This window comes from Ornithodoros turicata, chromosome 2 (genome assembly GCF_037126465.1).
Source record: "Ornithodoros turicata isolate Travis chromosome 2, ASM3712646v1, whole genome shotgun sequence".
In the NCBI taxonomy this organism is placed as follows: Eukaryota; Metazoa; Arthropoda; class Arachnida; order Ixodida; family Argasidae; genus Ornithodoros; species Ornithodoros turicata.
The window spans coordinates 140,772,063-140,781,871 of record NC_088202.1 but is presented as its reverse complement, the minus strand read 5'-3'; the positions used below and the strand labels follow the sequence as shown (position 1 = coordinate 140,781,871).

The following is a 9,809-nucleotide window of genomic DNA, read 5'->3' as shown; positions in this document are numbered from 1 at the left end:
AAGTGGAACGCGTATTATGTCGTCACAACGACGCTATTCCAGCACCGTGAACACTACTCTTGCGCGCCAATGTCTTTTGGTGCCCTTTTCCCTGCAGGCATTCTGTTATGTGTATATATATCGACGCGCACATACATGTGACATATTGCTGTACGAATACGAACAGCGACGGTGTTCTCACGCCGGCACATGCGCACTATAGATACTGTTTGTACGGGTTGTACAGCAACAGCGTGGGCGACAGTGGACGCTCGAGAGTTCGAAGAAAACCTCATTACCCACCGGCACTAAATCAGGGAAGTGACTCCCGGATTTTGCACTGCTCAACGTTACGGGGTGCACGGCTTGACAGCCGCGACCGTTGGCAGTAAATTTGGACCAGAGGGTGGGGATCACGAGGTGACGCTCCTGTCAAAGGTTTTAAAACAGTCCAATTAGGGCTTGAAACACTTTGAACCCGGGGCAGTCGATTGGTTGTCCTGGATTGAGGTTGTGGCCGAAACATGACCCTTTTAAGAAGGTGTCAGGGCCCGAAGAGGGGGAGAAAACACTTGCAAAGGGTCTGGGACCCGTGTGAATTTTGACTCCAGCCTAGAGAGTTTCGTATGTATGTCGAAAGCCATATTCGCTTGCAGTGTACATAAGTGTAAATAAACCTAGTCGTTGCTGAGCCCCTTGTCCGTCAGACGTCTTCATGGAAACCAGTTCCCGATCATCGGACGTCACTTCTTCTGGCCACATTCTACCTGGCCAGCACTTTTCAATGTGTTTTATGAGGATAAATTATGGTTATAGAGATGCTTGACCTCAATGCGAATATTCCGTTCGATATACACGTGAAAAAGTTCAGTATACAATAGTTGGTTCGTTTATTACCACCTAGTTCCCAGATAGAGTACTCCACATTACCTTTTACAGGTTACACCTTGTATTGGCTATCTTGCTTGCAAACTATCAAGAAAACTTCCTTACTGAAAAATCAGTAACGAGCTTTGTAAAATCAAGCTGTTCCGTTCTATGCATAACAATGACATTAAGTCTGCCGTGCGTCATGGTTGGCCGGTGTCTGTCCGTTATAAGCTTCAGTAGTGACAATGAACGCTCATAGGAGCTGTTTCTAACCTTCACGGTAAGATATATATGAAGAAGGCCCTTTTACATGAAGGTGTAAATGAGATGGTGTTCCCCTACATGAGTCCCGACCGGCGATGATGGGACATCTCAGCGGGAGGATGTGCTTGATCTCACGCTAGGAAGATGCCGGTACAGAACTTGCTAGCAGGCGCAGTGGCGCGCGGCAGCTGAGGCACATATTCATCGTTGTCGACGGGCCGCCACATCACTCCTCTTACCCATCAGACGCGGAGCCGCGACAATATGAAAACAACGGCGTCGTAACCGTACGAAGGAGGACCGACGACGGACAGCGCGGCAGTCATAGGCGACACGTCGCGGTGTACTTGACTGCGCTTGAAGATGATCAAATTGGCGGTGAATGTGAGGAGGCACGGTCGAGGCGGTCTGGAGTATCGCGACCGTGCGAAAGCTCGCATAGTCCCAGGCGTGGCGAGTGCGTACTGAGTGCCGAGATGCCGGCTGATGAAATCGTGCAGTGGCGTCGGCTGCCACAACGCACCGCAACCGATAAGCGAGCTCGAAGCTCTTGACCGGCGATCATGGAATATCCAGCGCTGCAGATGTACATGGCCTCACGCCTGGTGGTGGTGGTGATGTTGAAAGGGCTTGCCGTTGTCGGCCTCACGTATGTGGGCAACGTCACGACTGACGCCCTGGGGAAATGTGCGTCCTGGGCCGACTTCAAGGGGAACTGTGCCGACATATGTCTGAAAGCGTCTGAGGAAAACTCAGGAAAAACCCCAGACAGCACAGCCGGCACCGGGATTGGAACCCGGGTACCTCCCAGTCTCGACGTGACATGGCTAGCACGCTAACCACTGAGCCACGGGAGCTGGTCGGCCTCATGCCTGGACTCTGCAGGTAGAACTGGCTGGCAAGCGTATAGTGGCGCGCAGCAGCTGAGGCACATCTTCGTCGTTGACCACGGGCAGCCGGAAGGCAAAATTTCCTTCACTCTTGTCTGTATAATCAGCGTGTAGGGGAACGCTTCTCCGCTGTCCACGTCGCCTTGCCTTAGTAGAGAGACTGTAGTGCATACCTCCAGGATGCCCATTTGTGCAAGGAGGTCGACCTAGTACGACAGTTCTTCATACGCGGCCAACCGTTGATCAAGAAAAGATAGGAACTGATCCAGAACAGTCAGAAATAGTTCTTCTATGAAGGAGCCACTACACCGTGCTGCCGGAGCAGTTTCGCAGTCTGATGGAGTCAGCCGTACACTGGGTCCTGGATCTTACTGCAGTAAATGCACTCGTTGCACTTACAGCCTCCCCACCCATACAGTAGTGATCGAATGGTTCATGCCTTCAGGTCGAAGCATGTTCAGGTCGACCTTCGGACTTTGTAAAATGCTGTTGGCCTTGTCCACACTGTCGAAATTATCGTCCGAAAACGTCGCATAAAATTCCGTTTCAAGTCAATGACACCGCCGCCTTTAAAGTGCACATCAGCCATCTTATCTCGATCGCTAGCGCTAACATCGAACGTTCTTAAGAAAAGTGACTATCCCCTGACGGACATCCGAACATCCCTTCTACTGGACCACTGTGCACTGGTGACCGTTTTCTGTACTGGAACGGGTTGGTTTGATTAGCAGTCGCCGAACACCGTTGTGATGAGGTTGCACATCACGTTGTGACTCTGCGTGGATGCTGTAAAGAACTCGTATACTTACTCGGGGAAATCTAAAAATGCAACAGCAGCGGGGCAGTACTCTGCAGCAAATTTTGCCACCAGATTCGTACAGTATGCTGCAAAACGAGCCCCCGTAGCCAGAGGGTCTCTCATGTCGTACTCGGGCTTGAAGACCCTAGTACTTTCCACTCGTGAACGCAGCATTGTCGTAGGACTGCCCTCCCTTTCTTGATGTTTATGCCACGTATATTGTGGGTACCAAGCAGAGAACAGTGAACATAGAGCCGTGGCCGTGCACCTGCCAGGTGACACAGAGCAGACACTTTTATTGTGTCGTCGTCCTCTTGATGGCCACAGGGGTCGCTACGATCTCATAAACTCATAAACTCTTAAGCTAATTAAATCTGAACATGTCCTTGACATTATGCCCCGTTTTAGGCACGTACCGTACACGATGGACCGTAACTTTTCTGTGTGTGAAACACACAACAGAAGCACATAACACAAGCCTTCAGGTGCCCAAGAAGATTGACAAGTGAATTATATGGCAGTGACTGTACGAATCTGTAAAATGGGTTGGTGCTTTCCATGTGCGCGAAAGTTCTTGCTGTATATGCGATTTTGGCGAGACCCCAAGGCAGAAGAAGCAGTGACAACCGCAATGGTGGGGGGCCAGCTTTGGTGAGGACCGTAGAACGTGCGATCCGTCTGCGCCACCCACTCCCCCCCCCCCCCCCCCCCCCCCCCATAAGTCCGGCACTGGCCGCGACGGCAGCGAAAACCACGGTAGACGAAAACTTAGCGGTCTCCCTGCTGATGCAACGTGCAGTAATGCGAAAGCAATCGTTCAACTTCTACAAAATGCGATAATTTAGTGTTGACCTCGGAAATAAAATGCAAGCGAGCTGGTGTATAACATGACGTTGGCAATATCTCCCCCTGAGCTTTAGGGAATGATACCACACCAAAACAAGCAGTAACAAGACAAGGCTGATTGAGCTTGTCTTGTGCTGTTCGTGTTTTGTCTTTCGTCGTTTCCCCAAGCTCAGGAACACGTTGTCAACGTCACGATAATTTTAAATTGGGCTTAATGGTTTGGATGTATCGGTCAAATGTAGGGTCACAACTGCTGATTTAATGCTGGAGAGGATAACGCGTTGTGGGGCTCGGCGTGAAGAAAAGCTTTTCTGGTTGCACCAGGTCCTGGTGTGCGACCTTTTTTTGTGCCGCGGCCATGAAGACCTGCGCTCGTACCAGAGTGGTACTATTGCATTCTATTTCTGATATGATTTACAGAACCAGTACATTTCATCGTGTCGAGTTCACAATCAACGTCAAAGTTGGTTGTCGTGCCGTTGCCCGTGCCAAACGCGCTGTTTATGGACATGCAAATAAAAGTAAAACTATATCGATGAAGCACTTCGAGTGAATGATGCACACTTGTTTGTTTGTGTGTGTGTGTTCGATAGTTCGTTAGTTAGTTTGTTTGCGTATTTTGAGAGCCATTGATTTTAATGACCTGAAACATTCACAAGGATCCTGCGGGACTGAAGACACAATTTTCTGCAGAGCGTAGCCAAAGGCGTCTGTTCGTGTCGCCCACGGCGAAGCATGACGTAGCTCTCCTGTCTTGGCTTGCTAGATGAAATGTAACGTAGCATTCAAATGCCTGCAGCTGCCTCGCGATAACCTCGCCTATAGCAGACACACCCAGTGATAAGCTTTTCTACGCACGACGTCATTCGAGATGATGGTTGGTTAAGAGCTGAATTAAATGCCATTCCGTTTAATACATTAAGTTTGCGGTGTGGCTAAGGTATTATACGAAAATGTAATAACTAAATAAATGCGTAAATGATAGCGCGTTGTTTTACACTGCAAAGCAACTATTATCATAAAACGACGCCATGGTCGTCGATTAATGTGAATCATCTGGGGAGACGACCTGTTTTCTGTGTTGTGTGACGTATCTCTCTCTTTCTCTCTCTCTCTTTTTTCATGCACTAGTTTTTCAACGCTTTTACCATGGGCTACAAAACAGCTAGGCTTCTTACGAAGGGAGTTGCCTCAGGACGAGAGCCGCCGATATTTCGAACAGTGACTGTTCTTCTTCTGGGCATCGTTCTCACTATAGTTATGAAATTTAAACGGTTAGGTATGACGTGTTAAAGGTGCATGCAAATTGTGGGTAAACAGCCCGGGATGTTTACCCTCAATTCACGCTGCAATTGAATGACTTGAACACACTTCGTATTTACAGCATGTCATCAAAACAGCAATGAGGCATAATCGACGCTTTTGTTTTTCTTTGAAACGCAATAGTCGTCAATCCTGTAACACTTCCGATCCTGTGTTTCCAACCAAATTCTTTCCAATAAACGTGGTTTAGTTCTGTGTCCAGCACGGCAAGCTAAACGTTTTTAACAAGTCCAGTAAAAGCAGGCGTGATGTATACGGACTGTACACACAAAATACAAGTGGACATTAAAAACAACGAACGGAGAGTTTCATGCATTAACTGGGCGAAAACTGGGTTGTGCCACTGAGGAGAACCTGCAGCTTCCTGACTATACGACAATAACATATATCAGTTCAGAAGTTTGCGTACAAACATTCGTTAATAAACATGTGTACGTTTCATAACCTATATGCATGGGCATGGAAGGTGGGGAAAAGTGGGACGTTCATGCTTTTTGTCTTCCATGACCAAGCAAACAGCTCAACAGAAGAAAGAAAAATGCAAAGAAGAACTCAATAATTCTGTGAAGAGACTGCGACAAAGTGAGATCAAGACATTATACCCAAGCAGCAAAATGTACTGAAAGTCGAGTGCAATACGGGTGGATGGGTAAGCGGAAGGCCTTGAACAGACTCGCGAAACGAAAGAACATTCCCAAGCAGCACAATGTACTGAAAGTCGAGTGCAATAGGGGTGGACGGTATGTGTCTTATCAGTGTTCGTTAGTTTCACGAGTCTGTTCAAGTTCTTCCACCTACCCGGCCACCCCTATTGCACTCGACTTTCAGTACATTTTGCTGCTTGGGTTGATAAGACACATACCGTTCACCCCTATTGCACTCGACCTTCAGTACATCGTGCTTCTTGGGAGTCTGATGGCCTCGTGTGTGCGATGAAAGCACGGTCCCCTGATAAAAGTAGGACGAAGGCCAATTGGGCAAGTCACCTCTTCTTTTTTCTGTGCTATGTGTACATAACGACAATCAAAAGCGTGCTTGTTTGATAGACTGCTGTTTGTCATTCCACTGATAAAGATAAGCGGCCACCGCGCCTTCGAGATCATTTGCGCTGTGCTCTTCCCGTGTCCTTCACTGGCAGCGCACATGAACTAGGTATAAAGGGCAACCTCCATGGAGCGAATTTTTGCAACGAAGTTCGCGCGTCAGACTGCCACGCGCATTCCGACGCCAGTTGTTCGCCGGCACCAGCTCCATGGAGCGAAAAACCAGCGGACGGCGTCGGGAAGTCATGCTGTGATGTCACTGTTGCCAGGGTATAAGGTGAAAGCTTAGTGAAATCACTTGCTCGAAAAAGTGCATTTAATGTCACAAATTTTGCAACTAAATCTAACATCTGTCTGAAAAGATGCGCCCAGTAACGTACCGAAAAGCATATTCACTACTGTGAAAAGAAAACATGTTTCTTGGCAGGGAATGCCTCACGTTCTAATGATGCAGTTGGCGAAACAGCGAGCAGACGACAGCATCCAGTTGCAAGAAGAGGACGATGACGATGATTCACGAGAGCAGACGACCACGTGCAGGCGATCTGGCGTAGATCGTAGCGGAAGAGCACTTTGATTGGTTCATCTGCAGTTGACGCTTCCGGAATCGCGGACGCTGGGCGAAAATATCTGGCATGGGCAGATCGGCGGCGGACGCTCACATTTTTGACGCCTCGCGCAGGGCGTCCGACGCTGAGCGAAGTTCGCAGCTTTTTCGCTGTACATTCGCTCCATGGAGGTTGCCCTTAACGTGACAGCCGACACGTCAGGGTGTCACGTGGCTTTAGCACAAATACTTGGCGGCAGATTAAATAGTTCAATATCCAGACAAGCAGGCTGCTTTCAAAAAAACGTTTACTCCGAAAATAACTACACACGTGAATACTAAGCGTGTTGTCGTAGCTCAACGAGAACTCGCATGGTGTGCGGCAATCGCGTGCTGTCCAATGTCACTTGCCCGGCTTCAGGCGTGCTTTGGATAGGCCGCTCAGCACACCACTCATTCTAGTCCACTGTACTTGAACCCTTGGATTATGTCACGGAAATGTTTTCTTTCCAGGCTATGGGCGACAGACGCCGCCGTATCACTGAGAGATAGCGATAACGCACGTGAGAGCCTCGCAAAGTGGGTTGACGCCGACAGCTCGTTTTCTTTTTCTTTTGGTTTCGTCAATGATTCTTCTTTCCCATTCTTCAGCTAACCAAGTCTTCCGTACCTCCGAACCACGAAACGTGTCCTGGGAATTAAGGCCAGTGGGCTGACACCCTACTAACTGCTCCACCGATGCCGCAAATGATAGAGTCTAGGAGGACGGCAGAGTGTCCCGACGTCGTCAGCGATGTTTGAAAAGCGCGCGCTCAAGAGAAGGCGGAGAGGATAAAGAAACACGAGGAGGAGCAGGTGGAAGAGAAGGAAGTGGAGAGTCACGTGGGGTAGGCAAATAGCCAGCAGTGTCTCCGTCTCGTGTCTCTTTCATAGTTGTCCCGTGCTCTCGTGCTCTGCTCTGAGCTGATGTAGGCTCATGTGTGCCGTCCATTGAGGAAAGCGAAAGTGAGGAAGACAACCGATTGTACAGCATCACTTACGACCAAGTACCATGTCTTCAGAAGTGGGAAGCACTGAGCGTGAACACGTATCGACAACCTACAGCTTCACGGACTTCCGTAAGATGAATACGTGGAAGCACACGTGGCACATCAGAAGCTACGCTCATCAAAAGCAGGACATTGGAGACCGATATATTGAGAGCCCCGAGTTCCCGCCGGATGATGATAGCCCATATAAGTGGTGTATTAGGTACTATCCAAGGGTAAAAACGGTTTGCGGACAGCAATATGTGCACATCTACTTAATTCTGAGGCGCACGCCTCCAGATGTGACATGTGTAAAAGCGATATTCAGGTTTTTGCTTCAGACTGGATATGGCCCGTTGCACGACTTGGAATGCAACGCTAGAATTGAAGATTTCAGAATTGATAACACAGTGTGTTGCAGTCTTTACTTGCAGCACTCGTTCGAGGTAAAGAACGACGCACTCACTGTGATTTGCGAAGTCTCCCGCGTATGTAATGTCACCGAGTTTTGCGATGCATGAGTTAGCGTGGATGCTCATAGGAAAGTTAGTCATCTGGAGGTGGGCTGCATGACTCGACTCACGCAGAAATAGTCAGCCGCGATCTGTGGTTCACTAATAGAGACTTTGTGGGAGGTTAGCACGTTCTTTATCTGTGTTACTACTGTGTTTGTTCTGGTGCGTATTCATATGCCTGGACATTTCTAAGTTCCATGCGAGTGGATTCGCGTGAGGAAGGTTACATCATGTGTCTCTGGTCCAGCGGCAGAAACGCAGTGCGAGGCTAGCATGTTTTATGTTCCAGCTGTTGTATCCCTATTTCTTCATTACTGTTTTTGTAGTATTCGCCCAATAAAGGCATCGCTTTCTGTCACTGTGAATCCCTGCGGCTTTAGGTCATACGACGCTAGAGTCCACGCATGTGCATGCAATACGTGTCTTATGCCGTTATTTTTTGTTTTCCTTTTTGGTACTGCTACAATGATAACGGTTATTTCAGTACAGTATTACAATAGTACATATTCGCAGAATAGTCTTTACTTGGGAACATTGACAACGGTGCTGCTCCGCGTGACTGGAGAAGCGTCCCAAGCAAAAATCAAGAGTGGGACCACTTCAAAGTGGTTTATTGGACAGGTCCCACTTTGAAGGAGAGACCAGTTGAAAGTGGAACTAGTGAAGTTCATTCAGTGGTCCCCTCTGCTAAATGGTCCAAGTTACGGTCACTTATAGCAGCTGGGATCACTGCATGCTTGGCCGAAAATAGTGCGTACGAATGCACATATTGCTGAACTGTTTATTCTGCTAAAAGAATACACTGAGCAGAAAGAAATAATCAATACATCTCTATATCGCGCCCTATTGAAAAGTCCAAGATTTTCTGCTGGTCCATTCTAACTCGTGCTGGACCAGTAGGTACTGCTACAGGTCCAGCAGGTGAACTTAGTGGACCAGCAGAGTTGGTTACTGGTCCAGCAGCTGGTGAACCAGCAGGCTTGGTTGCTGGTCCAGCAAATACATCTTGTGTCCAGCAGGAAAATTCCGCAGATCCACTTGGTCCAGTAGAAATAGAAAATATACTAGCACAGGCTGTAATTGTCATACATATACATAGCGACGAGCATTTTTCATGCATTGTGTTTAACATGTTGCACGCAACAATGGCTGCTTCTTTCATCTCTTGAAAGGTTCGGAAGTCGTGTTCCTAACGAAGTCGCATTCGGAAGATCGGTTCGCGTTCGAAAGTCGCGTTCCTAACGCTGTTTTTCCAAACGTTTGGGCCCTTTTCGAAAGGAAGCCGCATGGCGTTCATTTTTACGCGCGCAAAAACCCCCACTCGAGGTGGCTGTTGAACCCCATCGGTTCCCGATCTAGTATCTAGGACTAACAGGATCCTATCAGGACGCAGTTTGTTGTGAAGGATTGTCCATTCCTTCCTGTTCTCGTGCACGTTTACGGCACGTGAGAAATCCTAACGGTGGTCGATACCTCTAGACCTCCGTGTGGCACTTCCGATACATTCCGAGCGCCGTAACTTCCGCTCCGTTCGTCACATCGACACCAAAATATACGTCCTATAGTAGCACCTGAATCGCTCTACGATTGCTCAAATCACACCACACCACCGGCGGGTCTTTAGCGGTTCGAAGGTTGTGGGCAGAGACGCGTTTGTAACTCCATTTTGCCAAATTTTGCGGCCTCCTTTCACAAGTATACACGC

General features: G+C 48.4%; 1 long non-coding RNA gene across 1 annotated transcript; it reads left to right on the top strand.

Annotated features, from left to right (window-relative positions):
* Positions 1–6,100: 6,100 nt before the first annotated feature.
* On the top strand, positions 6,101–8,462 carry LOC135386234 (uncharacterized). Its single transcript, XR_010420641.1, has 2 exons — positions 6,101–6,291; positions 6,442–8,462. It is a non-coding gene; the product is annotated as an uncharacterized LOC135386234 (long non-coding RNA).
* Positions 8,463–9,809: the final 1,347 nt, after the last annotated feature.